Consider the following 17,034-nt stretch of genomic DNA (forward strand, 5'->3'; position numbering starts at 1 on the left):
TCCTTGGTATGGGCCAGTGGTCTGGGTGGGTCAGCCAGTCCACCAGAATGTCCAGCCAGTCCAGCCAGTCCACCAGGCCTGGAAGTTATCTCAAAGACCAGCCTGGGTTTCACAGGAGTGATGTTATGAATGGGAGCAGTGAAGAAAGCTCAGAATCTCTATGACCATCAGCCACGTGACTCCTGAGTAGTGAGCAGTTATAGCAAAGCTGGCCAGGGAACGATGGCTGGCTGTGTATATTTCCCCTACCACAGGTCCCACCTTGTGGCCCTTTGTTAACTTTATAAAGGGTAGTTTCATTCTCCCAAGGGGTAAGTCCAAGAATGGTCTTCTCTACAGACAGAAGTGGGGCACAAAGTACCTTGATTTCTTAGGCCTGTAAGAAAAATGCAGTAGATGTGTTGCTGTCGCTGTTTTCCAGGACATATGCGTATTTTTGTCTTCTGTTTCCACAGAGTTCTCATTCTGGACGCTTGACCATCTGTGGGGAAAAGAGACATTTGCTGCTCTGCAGACGTCAACTCTTATAAAAAGCCTCTGTTCCTCGTCCTGCAACCCAGCGGCCATGTGCATCAGTTCAGGTCAACCCAGGCCCCTTTAAACTCAGAAAAACCTAAGTGGGCACAGGAACAAACTTCGGCTTTCCACTTCTTATTGCTGGTGCCATGTGCGTATCATGCATCTCTGAGCACACTGACCAGAATGAGTCCTTGGGAGCAACCACAGTGACAGGTCACAGGTGGAATCGGCTGTATTCGCCTCGTTCACCTCATTCCTCCATCTGTGCAGACCCACCAGCAGCAGTGAGCACTTGTGAATCAGGGGTTTCATAAACAAGCCGGGGAGGAAGGAAGCCACACCCTGTCTTTGTACTTTAATGAATCGTCCTTTTAATGCGCCACATTATTGTTGATGTCTTACTTGCACCAGTTTTCATCAGGGGCTGGGAGAGCCCGTTCTGATCAGTGGGCCTGTGATTTTTTTTTTAACAGGAATGAGCACCTTTCAGAAGGATTGCTCAGGCTGAGGACACCTCTAGAGAAATAACGGGGGCTCACGGGCTGAGTCCACACTGAAGTATGATACCAGATCCTTCCAGCAGCAGCTGATGGGGTGGGTCAAACAAACAGGACATTAGGACATAGTAAGGAATACATATATATATATATATATATATATATATATATATATATATATATATATATATATTTGGCCTTTGCCCCAGTTCTGGTGTAGAGCTTCTAAAACCTTTGTAACTCCCTGAGTGATAGGGGTGTCAGCAGCAGCAGGGACGTCCAAGCGGTACCAATGCTAGCAGCATTGCTGTGGCCCCGAGCACGTGGCAGCATTGACTTTTACCCAGTGCCCAGACAACAGCCGCATGGCATGCGGTGTAGCCCAGCGAGGCACACGCTCCTCACCCCGACCCCATTGCCCTCTTGTGCCCGAGCCTGTTTTTCCTTCCAGTCCTTTCTCTGCCATTGATCCTGCTGAAGGAGACCTCTGCTGCCCCAGCTGGATGGGTACACGACTCACACTCCTTTTATGCATCCCATTGTACCGTGGCTTCCTCCCTGTGCTCATGCTCATCCTGGTTGGAATCTCTTTCCTTTCCACCTCTACCTATTCTGTTGCTGCTTTTCTCCCAAGACCCAACTCAAGCGTCATTTGACATCCCCATCATATTGATTCACATCTCTTCTGTCTTTGTTGAGTTCTTAATTTCTGCCAAGAGCTTTAGGTATATTCATTCTGGTCCTTTCAACAATCCCATGAGAGAGGTTATTGTGTTCCCATTTTATAGATGAGAAAACTGAGTTCAGAGAAGCAGAGTAACTTGTCCAAGGTCACAAAACCAACACAGCTGGGACTCACATGCACGAATGAATTAATAGATTAATAAGAGTCTACACTACCAATAAGCAAATGAAAAGATACTCAACATATCTATTAAGGTAATGGTACCAATCGAAATCACAATGAGAAACCACTTCACACCAACTATGATGGCTAGAATAAAAACGTAGGCCATGACAGGCATTGGCGAGGATGTGGAAGAGTTGGAACCCTTCAGCATTGCTAGTGAGAATGTAAAATAGTACAGTCACTTTGTAAAACAATCTGACTATTCCTTAAAAAAAGATAACATGGAATTGCCATATGACCCAGCAATTCCATTCCTAGGTATATACCCAAGAATCAAAAACGTATGTTCACACAAAAACTTGTATCAAATGTTCCTAGCAGTATTATTTATAATTACCAAAAAGTGGAAAAAAGCCAAATGTCCATCAGCTAATCAATGGATAAATAAAATAAGGTATATACATACAATGTAATATTATTCAGGCTTATAAATGAAAGAAGAACTGACACATGCTACAAAATGGATGCGCCTTGTAAACAATATGCTAAATGAAAGAAGTCAGACACAAAAAGCCACATATAGTATTTTAAAAATTTAAATAACAGATACACAGAGAGAGAGAGACCCTCTAAAGTTAGATGTTATTTATTCAGGAGGAAGAGCATTGCAATGGGAATACAATAGGCATATTCAGGATGGTAAAGGAAGATAGGGTTTTTAAAAGGAAAAAATGAGAATTATATAAGTTATTTTGCAATAATCGTCTTGGCCACAAAGATCAACAACAAGGGTGGCACCAGCCCAAGGCTGGACAGGCAGTTGCTGGACAGATGTCCTCACAGAAGTACTACTCTGCATAAAGTTGTGGTGGCCTTTGTGCAAGGTTGTGTTTTATAAAGAGTCTTTTGTGATACTTCCTATTATCGGATATATATGCATAAGAAGTTTTCCTTTATGGCCTTCCCTGGCTCTATTTGTCAGAGTTTTAACACAAAGGACTTCATTTTAATTTTGACAACTTTTACATTTCCCCCTTTTGGTCAAGATATTTCTCCAAAAGCATCATTGATCAATCATCCTGTTAAGTAGGTTTTGATTATTCCTTTGTGCCGGAATAAACCTGTCCCAGGTGGGTCTGGTCCCACACTAGAGGGAATAAATTGGCAAGTAGGAGTCAGCATCAAAAGCTTCCTCCTGCATTTGAGCAATGAGGAAGGTATTGAGGGAGTGACTCTTAGGCTAAGTCTACCTGCAGTCCATTGTTAAGTTTAATTTTGTCCATGCCATAGGCATTGACTAGCATCTCAAAGTGCTGGGCCAGCATTGTTTTGTCAGGATTTGTATTGCTGTAGAAATTTAACAAGCAATGGGTACAAAATTTTTTAAAAAAAAGAAAATGCAAAGTAAAATTACTAACAATATGATAACCTCAGTTTGCTTTTGAGCCATGAATCTAGGCTTGAAGCTAACCAACCGAGTAAGTTGAATGACCATGGAGAATTAGATGAGACCTGTTGTAAACACGTGGCCCATTTTTTATTTTGTGTATTTGGGTCTCAACATTCCCAGAGGAATTTATGCAGGTATAGTACATAATATTGGCACTAGTACAGACATTTTCTTATTTAATGAATAGATAATATAGAGAAATTTTATCATGTAGTATCCCATGACTGGGTTGAATTAAAAGCAGGGAGTGGGCAACAGTTGTATTAGGGACCAAATGATTTTTACCCGGTAAGTGGACTAAACGATTTTTTAAAGATCAGACTCTGTCAAGTTACTCACAGTAGCTATGACTGTGAAAATTCAATTCCACCATTACCTTCCAAGTGAAAGCGAGAGGCATAAATGAAGAAAGATTAAGAGGAACCAGAGTCACTGTGGTGGGGAGTCAAGTTTTTTTTTTTTTTGAGACAGGGTCTCACTTTGTTGCCCAGGCTAGAGTGAGTGCCATGGCGTCAGCCTAGCTCACAGCAACCTCAAACTCCTGGGCTCAAGCAATCCTTCTGCCTCGGCCTCCCAAGTGGCTGGGACTACAGGCATGCGCCACCATGCCTGGCTAATTTTTTCTATATATATTAGGTGGGCAATTAATTTCTTTCTATTTATAGTAGAGACGGGATCTTGCTCTTGCTCAGGCTGGTTTTGAACTCCTGACCTCAAGCAATCCACCCATCTCGGCCTCCCAGAGAGCTAGGATTATAGGTGTGAGCCACCACGCCCGGCCGGGAGTCTTGGGAAAAACTATCCACAGCATGAGACTTGTCTCTTATAATTGATTTAGTTTCAGTTTAAAGGGCTTCAGAAACAGAGAAGTTCCAATTTTTTAGTAATTCCATGGAAGAAAGTTGGATTGAAGAACCTAGAAGAATTCAGGACACAGCCCAGTCAATAGGTAAATAATAAAAACTCAAAAATAATGCACAGGACTACAATCCAATAACAGATGTATTATAGTTTTACTTTTTGAAACATAACTTTTTTTTTCTATAGTATTTTTTATTTTTACCAAAGATAATCAGCATAAGACAAATTTGTAAAATCAATTTAGTTTCATCAATTTTGGTCTGATTGTTTACATAAAGGCAGCAAGGATAGGAATTGATTACTTAGGAATGTCAGATTTTTAAAACATGTTGAGGTTAGGAAGCCAAACCAAGGCAGACTTTGGGTATTTCCTGTAGTGCCTATAAAAAATTTAAATATGACATCCCAGTCAAAACTTTGGCATTATAAATAATGTTTTCAATTATATCCTGTTATAACAAGAGCAGATTCTTATTGAACTTAGGAAAACAACTATATTATCATAAAAAATAAAAATACCATGAATAGTTTCTGAATTTTGGAAGGATCAGTTAAGAAAAAATGTAAAACGTTTACACTTTTATTTATAAAAGTATACTTTACCAAAGTACTGTAAACTATACATAGCTTAAGAGAAAAAGTTTCCTTAAATCTGGAAAACAAAACATGTAAGCAGAGAACCAACAATGTTTCAAATGAAAGTCAAAAAAATTTATCTTTTTCAGTTATACAATTATATGTACTTAATTTTTGTTCTGTTCAATCTTGATTAGCAGCTTTATGAATCTATCAGTTTTTTTTTTATTAGAGTTTGGAAATTTTTATTTAGTTCATTGACCTTAAAGTTGTTAGAGACCTATATTTAAAGGCACTTGTTAGAGGCTTTTCTATGAAAAGTAATTTTTTACTATAGCTGATTGTAAATGCTTTTAGAGAAACATCAAAGCAATAACTATGGATGACAAAAATTTAGATTAGCCATGGTTAAAAATCTGATGTGAGTTCACAATTGACAAGGGAATTTAGTTATTTCTATACATGTAACATTTTAAGATAACAACCGGAATCATGACTGACAATGTCACATCAGGCCCACCTGAACTTTATGAATTTTATATAGTCTTTAGAATACTCACATCAGCTTTTAGTTGGCTATCCTGCACCCACAATTTTGAATGCTTATTTTTTGCTTTCTGAAGATTTTCAGAAATGAGCTTGGAGAAAAAAAAAGTAAAAGATCCAAAATTATTTACAGACATCTGTAAATAAAAATGAAACAAAATAAGAGTGCTCACAAAAATTTTAAGCCAGGCATGCAAACCAAACAAAATATTAAATCAGGTGTGCAGAAAGAACCTAAACTAAATTTACCAGAAGAGACATACCTCACAGACAGCATGTAAATTTTGTAGAAACCAGAGTGCTCAAACTGGAAGGACACTTGTCTTTATGCCAGGAAGGGCTTTCCAGAAAAAGAATTTTATGGTCCAAAGAGGGATGTAAGGTCTTTTATTTAAGGCAGCCTTATGACCAAAACAGATCCTAAACAAAGCAAAAAAAAAAAAAAAAAAAAAATCCTCACCAAAAGGAGGGAGTCCAGGAATTTGCAAGGAGACTCACCGGGGCAGAGGAGGGGAACTGTGGAGAGCAGGGTTCAGGAGGGCTCCATGTGGGACTTCACTCCACTTCAGGGCTCTGCAATCTGTCCGAGGTGAGCCAGCTCCAGTCCCACTTATGACACCAAAATATGTCAGAACCTAAATAACAGACGGAGAAAGAGACTCTAAAATTAAATTATATTTATTTGGGGAAAGCATTGCAGTGACAGTATGATGGGAATATTCATGGAGCTAAAAGAAAATAAGGGTTTTTGAAGGAAAAAATGAGTTTTTTTTGATACAGTCATCCTTGGCCACAAAGATCAATAACAAGATGGCAGCAACCCAGGTTTGGACAGGCAGTTGCTGGGTGGATGTCCTCACACAAGTTTTATTCTGTGTAAGGTTTTGGTGGCCTTGGTACAAGGTTGTGTTTTTTGCAGTCTTTTGAGACAGTTCTTGATATCAGGTATACATGTGTGCAAACCTTCCTTTCAAGGCCTTCCCTGGCTCTATTTGTCAGGGTTTTGACACAAGTGACTCCATTTCCATTCTGACACATTAAACAGCATGATTTACATGAAATGTCCATAATAAGCACCTCTAAATACAGAGAAAGTAGATTTGTAGTTGCCAGGGGCTGGGGAGAGGAACAAACGGGGATGACTTAGATTGAGTATGGCATTTCTTTTGGGGGTAAAGAAAATGTTCTGGAATTAGATAGTGGTAATGGTTGCACAACTTCGTAAATATACTAAAAGCCACTGAATTACACACTTTGAAATGGTTAATTTATGGTATGTACATTATATCTCAGAGAAAAATAGAGTCTATTCTACCTGGATTCACTGAATCATTCATCAAGCAGCCTTTGAAACAACTATTATGTACTCCCAATAGAGACCAAGACCTAGCATGCAGTAGGTACTCTAAAATATTTGTTTACTCATTGATTGGGTGGCCAGGCTTAGCCCTGGGGGTAAAGAGATAATTAAGATGTAATTTCTTAAGAAGGCAGAGCAAAAACAAAAAGGGAGTACATATTATATTATCCATTTACATCAAATTCTGTAAAATGCAAACTCAGCTATAGTGACACACAGCAGACAGCAGGGAAGGGGGAGTGAGGAAGAGGAGGGGAGGAAAGAAGAGATTACAAGGAGGGGCAGGAAACTTTCAGGAGTGTAGGGATGTTCATTTATTTTGACTGTGGTGCTGGTTCCATGGGTGCATACATGTGCCAACATTTATCACAGTGTGCACGGGAAAACAGGCAGCCCTTGGCATTTGTAGGAAATTGTTTTCAGGATCTCTTGTGGCTAGCAAAATCTGCAGCTGCTCAAGCTCCTTATATATTAATAAAATGGCACAGTATTTTCATACAACCTATGCACTTTGTGTGGTATACTTTAAATCAAGGCCAAATTACTTATAACACCGAATACAATATACATGTACAATGTAAATAGTTATTACACTGTATTGTTTTTTTATGTGTATTACTTATATTGGTTTTTTTCCCCAAATATTTTTGATCCCCGGTTAGTAGAATCTAGGATGTGGAGCCTGTGGATATACATGGCTGACTGCACGTGCAATTCATTGTGTATCAATTACACATCAACAAAGCTGTTTTTTTTTAAAAAAAGATGTGACTTTCCCAGGAGTTTATAATAGGGTGCAGTGACAGTCACACACTGTCCCCTGCAGCTCCCAAATCCCTCCCAGACCTTGAACTGCCCCTACTCTGAAGTTCTAAACTCCCCCCATACTGGTTTGCCAGGGCTGCCAAACAAGGTCCCACAGACTGGGTGGCTTCAACAGCGGAAATGTATTCTCTCTCAATCTGGGGACTAGATGCTCAAGACCAAGGCGTCAGCAGGGTTGGTTTCTCCTGGGTCCCCTCTCCTTGGCTTGCAGATGGCCATCGTCTCCCTGTGTCCCCACACGGTCTTTTTCCTATGTGTCTGCTGTGTTCTGATCCATTACTGTTAAGAACACCAGTCATGTTGGATTATGACCCAACCTCATGGCCTCATTTTAACTTCATTTCCTCTTTAAGGACCCTATCTCCAAACTCAGCCACATTCTGAGGTCCTGGTGGGTTAGGGCTTCAACATGTGAATTTTGAGGGACCCTCTCATACCACAATCTTCAAATCCCTACAACTCTCTCACACACATCTTTCCAGAAAACCCAGTCTTTGGCTTCATTGGGCTTTGCTTCCATCTCTGCGTGCCCTGTTTTAGGGTGGACAAGTGCTCCGGCCATTCCTTTTGCCATGTGGCTCTCTCGGCCTGTTGTCCATCTGCCTTGCCCGACTGTCACTTCTGTCACTCATCTCCAGGCTGTCCTCCCTCCCTCCCCTGCTGGGCTCAACTGGGGGAAATGGCATCACTCTGCAAGTCACAACTTAACAAACCTTTCACATGTGACCTCCCACGCGTGACAGAGACACCTCTCCGAGACAACCCTCACCCTGACATAGCATCTAGCAGATGATCCCCTCCTGCGTTTACAGAGGACAGCAGTCTTCAGGGCTGGAAACCCACCCCAGATGCCCACCTTCCCTTTGATCTAGAATGAGTCAGAAGATACCATTAGCTTATGAGTTTCTTGCCCCCATTTTGACATTGAGTCCCAAACACCTCCTAGGTGTCAGCACAGGGACAGGGGCTTTTCCAAAGCTGATTTTTCAATCCTATCAATTACCCTGCAAGGAAACTGGGGCTCCCTTCATGTTACAGACTGGAAAACAGGCTAGGGCAAGTCACAGAACGTATCCAAGTTCACACAGCTTATAATTACTGGTAGAGACAGGATGAGGACACTTTACCGTGTCATTTATTCATTCATGGTGGAATGACTTCTTTGGATAAACCAGGCATTTTGAAGAAGCTGGTGACCGAAAATGAATAAAACACAGTCCTTACCTGCTCAGGTCCCGTTGGAGACAGGCACACAACCAGAGGTGCTAGAAGTCAGATAATGATCGTGCAGTGCAGTCAGACCACAGATGAGAATGAGGATCCTGTGGTGGGAGCTCACAGTGCAATATGGCACCAATCCAAGTGCCAGTTTTAACCATTTTCCTCTGAGCACTTGGAGGGTAACGGCCATTTATTTTTCTTTCTTTCTTTTGTAGTCACTAGCATTGAGTGGGGTGTTGGGCATTTAATCAGTGCTTACTGAATATTTATTGGATAAATGAGTGAATGAATAACTTTGAGCTTACCTCTCTGTCTTACTGTCTCACATGCATTTTAATTCCCCCAGCACATAAGGGAGCACAGGGATTATTCATTTTCTAATAAGATTTGTAAAGATGTCCCAAGATTTAATGCAACATGTTACATTGACATCCTGATACAGAAAATACCAAAATAAAAACTTAAAAGTATTAAAAAATCTATAAAGGAAAGCCTCCAAGTTTGTTTTTAAGTTGATGGAAGAAGACTGCAACAAATCTACCTTAAAGTAAGGCCCTTTTAACCGTAGGTGGGTGTTCACGTACAGGTTGGTGCCAGTGATAATGTCAGGGTCACGGACATGCCCATGGAGTCACTTCTGATGGGTCTTTTTTCCCTTCCTCCATTGGCGGCCATGACGGGGAAGAATGAAGCCAGGGCTTCAGAACTACTTTTAATGCACCAATACGGCTGAGTCCCGGAAGCATGTTAAGCAAAAGAAGCCAGACACATATAGAGTATGATTCTGTTTTATGAAGTTCAAGAATAGACAAAACTAGTCTATGATGATGGAAGTCAGTGTTTGTATGCATGGAGTGAGAAGGAGCAAGAGGAAGCTTTCTGAGGGAATATGAACATCCTGTATCCTGGTCCTAGTGTTGATAAAGACGTGTTATACCTAGAGGTAAAATCCATCCAGCTGTACATTTTACAGCATGCATATTATGTGATAATAATTACTATAAAATGTGATAATAATTACTATAAAATGTAGGACTAGGAGCTGGAAGTTGTGAGACACACAGTGCTATCTTCTTGGGCCAAATACACTGAGACACTTTGCATGCGATGCCCCTTGGCATATTTTGGCATATTTGCAGCGTGTGTTAGTATTAAGGGCTCTGTAAAGCCCTGCAGTGAGGACGTCTGTTCAACTGGTGATATCCCAGAGTTTTCGCACGTGCAGTTTCTCTTCTCAGTGCGCCTGCATCCCGCAGAGCATGGGTTGCAGAAGTGCTGGCACAGGGACTTCTTCGTTTCACAGACGGAGAATTCCCCGCAGCCTTTTGTCCTTTGCAACTTAAAGCCCTGATTAGGAGTAGTGTGCCTTTGAGGAGACCCGCATCCTCACCACACAGCAAACAACTAAACCTGGAACTTAACACGTGTCACTGCTGTGGGTGTGCAGATCTTTGCACGTGGTGAACAAAAGCCTCTAAAACAAAATTCTGCAAGAAGTAGGTCACCATAAATACTAACAGTGATTTCACGAGGCACTCTGGAATCATGAACCCTTCTGGGCACCTGCAGAGGGCCCCCAGAGTGAAGCCTCTTGTTCTGCTAACTTTGGGTGAGGAAAATCCTCCCATTCATTGAGAATCAGCACACAGACAAGGTATGACTTGGAGGGTAATGGCCACGGACCATGTATCAGGCTCACCTTTCCTACACGGAGCTTGATGTGACAGTCAAAGTATTTAACAGCCGCTGGGCATAGGCAGGAGCCAAGCACAGGGACACTGACCAGCTATACCGTGCCAGTGTGCAGCAGTTGAAATCACCTCTGCATAGTGCTAAGTGCCTACTTACAGCTGAAAATGTGAAATGATTTGATAGATACCAGAAAGCCTTAACCTAGAGATTCCTACATCTGAAGCACTTTGTGTGACTCGACATTGAATTTCTAAAAGGTTTTACCTAAAAGAGAAGATAAAATAAATGCCAACGTTATAGGCACTTTTATTTGTAACTGAAAATTAACTCACTGCACAGTGGATCTCTGTAATAATAAAATACATGATAGGAAAGTTTGGTCAAGGGGGGCAGGGGAAGAAGAGTTGGTAAATTGCTTTTTGTCCTGTTTAAAATCAATTTTGTTTTGTTCACATATATTTAAAACATTCACAGGGAAAATAATTGGCCTCTTTGCTTCATTGCTGTTAAGAAGTTGCAAGCAGAAGCAGGTTGGTAAAATGCTGAAGCCCATAACTTAATGAGGAAAGTTTTCTCGGTGCTAAAATAAGCATTATTTGGTGGATGGGGTGGGGGTGGAGGGTATGTGGGAGAAGAGAGGATACAGTGAGTAGCCCAGTTTCACAGAGCCTGCAAAGTGGGGGAGAAAATATCTCGCACATGCCATCTGCGAGCCGTGTACAGCGAGTGCTGGCGTGAACCCTGGAAGCAGCCCCCAGGTTTCCATATGCATCGCCGCGGAGCCAGCCCGTCTCACAGTGACTGCAGAGCGGGGGAGAACATATCTGACCATGGCTGATTTGATTGCTACCTTCCCCTCCCCAGTTCAGCTCAGTCTGGGCAAGGGGACGGACACAGAGGGTGAGGGGACCTGGCAACAGTGACATGACAGCTGGGGCTGTCCTTTCGGAAGCAGCGGGGAACCAAGATTCAAGGGTGAGACAAGGCAAAATTTTTGGAAAGGATGATGATTATTGAGAGCACATTTTCTCCTTTCCTGGTCACTGTTCCTCTCAACTATCTTCATGCTGGCCACAAGCCAGCAATCGTGTGTGCAGTAAAGGGTTAGTGCAGCAGGCTTGGGTTGTCCAAACCCTGCACATTTCAAAGAAACTGGCCCTTGCCCGGCTCCTAGGAGACCAACTCCAAGCCTTGGAACATCCTATCTAACAATAGTGTCTTTGTACACCTGGGGCCTTGGGTCACGCCTGACGGTTTATGCTGGCAGTGCAATTTATGGCGGGGACTCTGCAGGGACTGGAGACTGAGTAACTGATGTCAGCCACATGGGCACTCCAGGCCTATGTGACCACCCACCAATAAAAACCCTGAACACGAAGGCCCAGGGACCTTCCCCAGTTGGCAACTCTCCATCTGCGTTGTCCCCATTATGGCTGGGAGGAGTAAGTGCTGCCAGTAGAAATCCACTGGGAGAAGACAGCTGGAAGCTTGTGCCCGCCTGGTCTCTCCAAGGCTTCAACTCTTCCTTTTGCTGGTTTTAATCTGCTTCCTTTTGCTGTAATGAACTGTGGCCATGAGTATGACAGCTTTTCTGAGTTCCATGAATCCGTTCAGTAAATCTCTGCCAAACTTTGTCTGAGGGTGGTCTTTCTATCTAATGTGAGTGTGTTCTTGGGCCCCCTGACAACAGTGCTGTTTTAGCACCAACCTAGATCGTCCCTCCTCCAAAACTCCCTGGGCTATGAACTAGTAATATGTTACCTTCCTTTCCCTTTTGCCAAATTCCATTTCTATCTGCTGGTCTCTGACCTCTGAAAACTCCATGATAAGCCTCTTCCAAGAAAGGGTCAGTCTTGACCAAGCCAGGGCCACTTTTGGCCCCTGCAGCCAAGAGGTGCATGCAGGGCCTACTCTCATTCCTAAACACAATACTGTGAGGCCTGGGCAACTGTGTCCCCACCACGACCCCCCAGTTTGTCAGGTGGGTGGCTTCCACTTTGATTTTCTAGTTACATGGGACCTCCCCCAACCCTCACCAGGGAATAGAGTCTGGTCCTAACCACCAGCCAGCAGTCAGGGCCCAGACTGCGTCTTCACTTCTTGGCCCCTGTCTTTCCCTAGAGCTGAGCGTCCTTCTCCGTGTTCCCAGTCACATCCATCCCAGTCTGGCCCTCCGAGCTGGGCTCCGACCTATTCTACTGTCTCAGCTCCAGGCCCGTGACATGGTTGAAACCAATCCAGAATCCCTCCTCTGAAACATATTGTCCAAGGGAAGGAACAGACCAAACCTCAGAAAGGTATTTCTCATCGTGGTGTTATTCCTACCTTGCCAAAGGGCAAGGCAATTTGTCCTGTGTTCCCAGAGGAAACACAGGGAATTTCTAGACCATTCTAGGAAGGAGACAAATGTTATAGCTGATGCCATGTGGCACACTGGCTCAGCTGCATCCAGCTGCCCTCCTCTCCTTCCCAAACTGCTCGCTCAAATCTCACTCGTCTTTCAGGTCTCCGTTCATGTGTGTGGTCTTTTCCTTCCAAGCAGTTGGCTGTGTTTGTGATTGCAGGATCCACTGTGTCTGTGACCGCCCCCCGTGGACTGCAGGCTGTGTCTGTTTCTGCTCACCATCGTGTCCTGGACCTAGCACACTGCTGGGCACACAGTAGGGTGCTCAAAACATATTTCTTGAATTAACTATGAAATGTCAGAATCACTTTGTGTTTTGCAAAATTATTACAACGTTCCCTCGTACATTCGTATGCTCAATCTTCACAATCTTTTGCCCTTGTAATTTGGTCATCTGTTCCCAACCTTAAAAAGAATTAGAGAAGCTATTAGTTGCCAAGGTAACCCTCCTCAGTGGAAAAAAGACAGCTGTGAGGGACACAGATGTGAAGGCCTGCGTGGCTCCGCCGTGCTCCTTCTGCGCCCCTCTTCCTGACAGTGGAAGGGAACAAAGGGCTCACGGCGAGAAGCAGCAGGAACAACCGCGCCCGAGAACCAGCTTCTCCTTGCAAAAAATGGATGGAGAAAATTCTGACATGTGCTATAACACGGATGGACCTTTAAAGACATCGTGCTAATTGAAGTAAGCCAGCCACAAAAAAGTCAAATAGTGTATGATTCCACTTATGTGGGGTACCTGGAAAAGTCGATTCATCAAGACGTGAAGTAGAACATTAGCTTCCAAAGGCTAGAGGAGGGGTGGGGAGTTATTGCTCACGGACACAGAGTTTCAGTTTGGGAAGACAAAAAAGAGCTGGAGGTGGGGTGGTGGTGGTGGGATCCCAGCAGTGCAGATGTCTCAAATGCCACCAAACTGTGTACATTTAAACAGGGTCAAATTGGGAAACTGTATGTCATGTATATTTACCACAACAAAGCAAAATCTTAAAAATGGATGGAGAGGTCTTTCCAGTTGATCATGAATTCAAAGGAAGCCAATTGATGGTTTCTTTTTTAAATGCTATCATTGAAGAATTAGGAACTCTGTAAAGAGACAACGTGGCACGTGGAAAACGTGGCACAGGAGCCACAGGTGGGGTGTATCTTTGCAATAGAGGAAGGACACCTGGGTCAATTCAGCTGAGGACTGAATGTGTTCCTTGTTTATTTAATCTTGCCTTGTAAAAGTGCGAGGAAAATTTTCTTTTTCCTTTTGGAGCTTACATGTCAGTTTTATGTATGTCTTCAGGTCTTGCAACGGGAAAACATCGTAGACAGTTTGAAAAGTGCTTTTGCAGATAGGGGACTAGGGGACTGAACACCTGCGAGGCTGCTGAGTACCTGCTGTGCACCAGCCGGCACCTTGTCCTTCATTATTCCTCATAGCACTCCGGAACCATCTCAGGAAGTGAAGGAAACCAAGGCTGGGAGAGATAAAGAACTGTCTGGAGGATACATGGTTTCTAAGAGGTGGAGACGAAACTTAAACCTGTCTGATTTCAGTGAGTGTGGCTCAGTCAGGACTGAGGGTGGCATCGTCCTAGGTTTTCTTCTTGGGCAGCGGAAGTCCAGCCTTGAGTGAGTCTCCACCCTGCTGACCTCACTTCCTCCCCGCGACTGAGATCCCCGTCGCCGTGGGCACTTCCGCAGCGTAGGGTGCTGAGCCTTCCCTCTGGCTGGCAACCTGGGATCTGTGTAACCTCTGGGATTTCCTGTAAGAGGCACTCAAATGCAAGACGCCAAGCAGAACATCCCCAGAAAGAGAGAGCTCACCAGGAGAAGCTCGGAGGAGATCTCCCAACACAAACATTCTGACGTGAAAGGAAAGGTCTTGATGTCAGGGCAACTCCTCCCACCCCTCTGTGACCAGGTCCTGTCAGGAACCGCAGGTTGTTAGGTGTTTGAAGCGAGCTGATATTTGGAGAGGAAAACAAGATGTAGCAAATGGAGAAGAGGGTTTCCTCTTTCGTGCATAACTTATTTCAGAATGCCTCTTGTGGCATGCAAATGATGGACACCATGTGTCCAGTGATGTCCATCCCAACAAGCGACACCATAATCCCTCTGATATTGGGAACCCGACTGGCCATTGCTTCCTTCAGTTGTTCCAAGACCCTCTGATTAGAAGTGTCCAGCTAGCAAAGCTCTGAAGACTGTATGTTTCTTTCCCATTGTTGATCTCCAGAAACACCTGAGCAACAGAAAGGGGCTATTAACAGATTTGACCAGACCCAGGGAGAAAAGTTGTCAGAAGTCAGGCAGGTATCTATATGCAGAAGAATGGAACTAGATCCCTATCTCCTGCTATACACAAAAATCAAATCAAAATGGATTAAAGACTTAAATGTATGACCTGAAACTATGAAACTTCTAGAAGAAAACATTGGGGAAACACTCCAGGACATTGATCTGGGCAAAGATTTTGTGCGTAAAACTTCAAAAGCACAAGCAACCAAAGCAACAATAGACAAATGGGATTAGACCAAATTAAAAAGCTTCTGCGAGCAAAGAAAACAATCAACAATGTGGAGAGGCAGCCCACAGAATGGAGAAAATATTTGCAAACTTCTCATCTGACAAGGGATTAATAACCAAAATATCTAAGAATCTCAAATAACTTAATTGCATAAACAAACAAACAAAAAAAAAACTGATTTAAAAATGGGCAAAAGATCTCAGAAATTTATCAAAAGAAGACATACAAATGGCCAACAGGTATATGATATGAAAAAATTTTCAATGTCACTAATCGTCAGAGAATGCAAATCAAAACCACAATGAGATGTCATGTCACCCAGTTAAGATGGCTTTTATCAAAAAGACAGGGACTAATGAATGTTGGTGAGGACACAGAAAAAGTGGAACCCTCACACACTGTTGGTGGGAATGTAAATTAGTACAGCTACTATGGAAAACAGCAGGGAAGTTTCTGAAAAAACTAAAAATAGACTATCATATGATCCAGCAATTCTACTACTGAGTATATATCTGAAAGAAAGGAAATCAATATATCAAAAAGGAATCTACACTCCCACATTTATTGCAGCACTATCCACAATAGCCAAAATACAGAATCAACCTAACTGCCTATCAGTGGATGAATGGATAAAGAAAATGTGGTGTGTATACACAACGGAATACTATTCAGCCATGAAAAGAATGAAATCCTGTCATTTTCAGGGACACTGGTTGAACTGGAGGTCATTATGTTAAGTAAAATTAGGCAAGCACAGAAAAATGAATATGGCATGTTCCCACTCGTATGTGGGAGCTAAAACAGTGGATCTCATAAGATAGAGAGTAGATTGGTAGTCACCAGAGGCCAGGATGGGTAAGGGGGAGTGGAGGATGAAGAGAAGTCGATGAATGGGTACAAATATACAGCTAAATAGAAGAAATAAGATCTAGTGTTTGACAGATCAGTAGGTTGACTCTAGTTAAAATGAATTTATCGTACATTTCAAAATAGCTAGAAGAGAATGACTAGAATGTTCCTAGCATAAAGAAAAGATAAATACTGAAGGTGATGGATATCTTAATTACCCTGATTTGATCTTTACACATTATGTGAATGTATCAAATTATCATATATGCTTTGAAAATATGTACATCTATTATGTATCAATAAAAAAAAAATCAGGCAACTCGGACATCTGTGCTACAGAGGCCGGACACCGCCTACCAGGACTGAGGGCTGGGACTGGTGGCAGCAGCTGCAGTCCTGCTGGATGTGGCAGGAGCGAGCACAGAGTAGCTGGGAAAGGGGCCAGAGACCCAGAGGGCCATGGGGCCACGCTGGCTCAGCCTGGGGGCTCCAGTGAGGTGAGCCACCAGTGAAGGGCTGAGATGCATCCCAAGTCAGGGGCAAGGAGGCTGAGGGAGGGGGCAGGGGACCTGCGGGACCTGGCATTGTGGTCGTGGTGAGGGTGACACAGGATCATGCATGGAAAGCTCTTTTGTTCTGATAAAATCAAAAAGCAATAGATGTTCAATATCAAAAATGCAAATACTACAGAGATGTGAGAGTGAAACTAAAAGTCCCTGCCCTGTCCTGCCAGTAATTTCCCCCTCCCCACAGGGATAGCACTGTGAGCTATCTGCTGTATACCCCTCTGGTCTTCTTTCCAGAAAACATGTAGACTTCCTTCCCCTAATCCAACGTCACATGAAATGTTACATTTCTTTGTTGTTTCC

The sequence above is a fragment of the Microcebus murinus genome, chromosome 19 (assembly GCF_040939455.1).
Source record: "Microcebus murinus isolate Inina chromosome 19, M.murinus_Inina_mat1.0, whole genome shotgun sequence".
NCBI lineage: Eukaryota > Metazoa > Chordata > Mammalia > Primates > Cheirogaleidae > Microcebus > Microcebus murinus.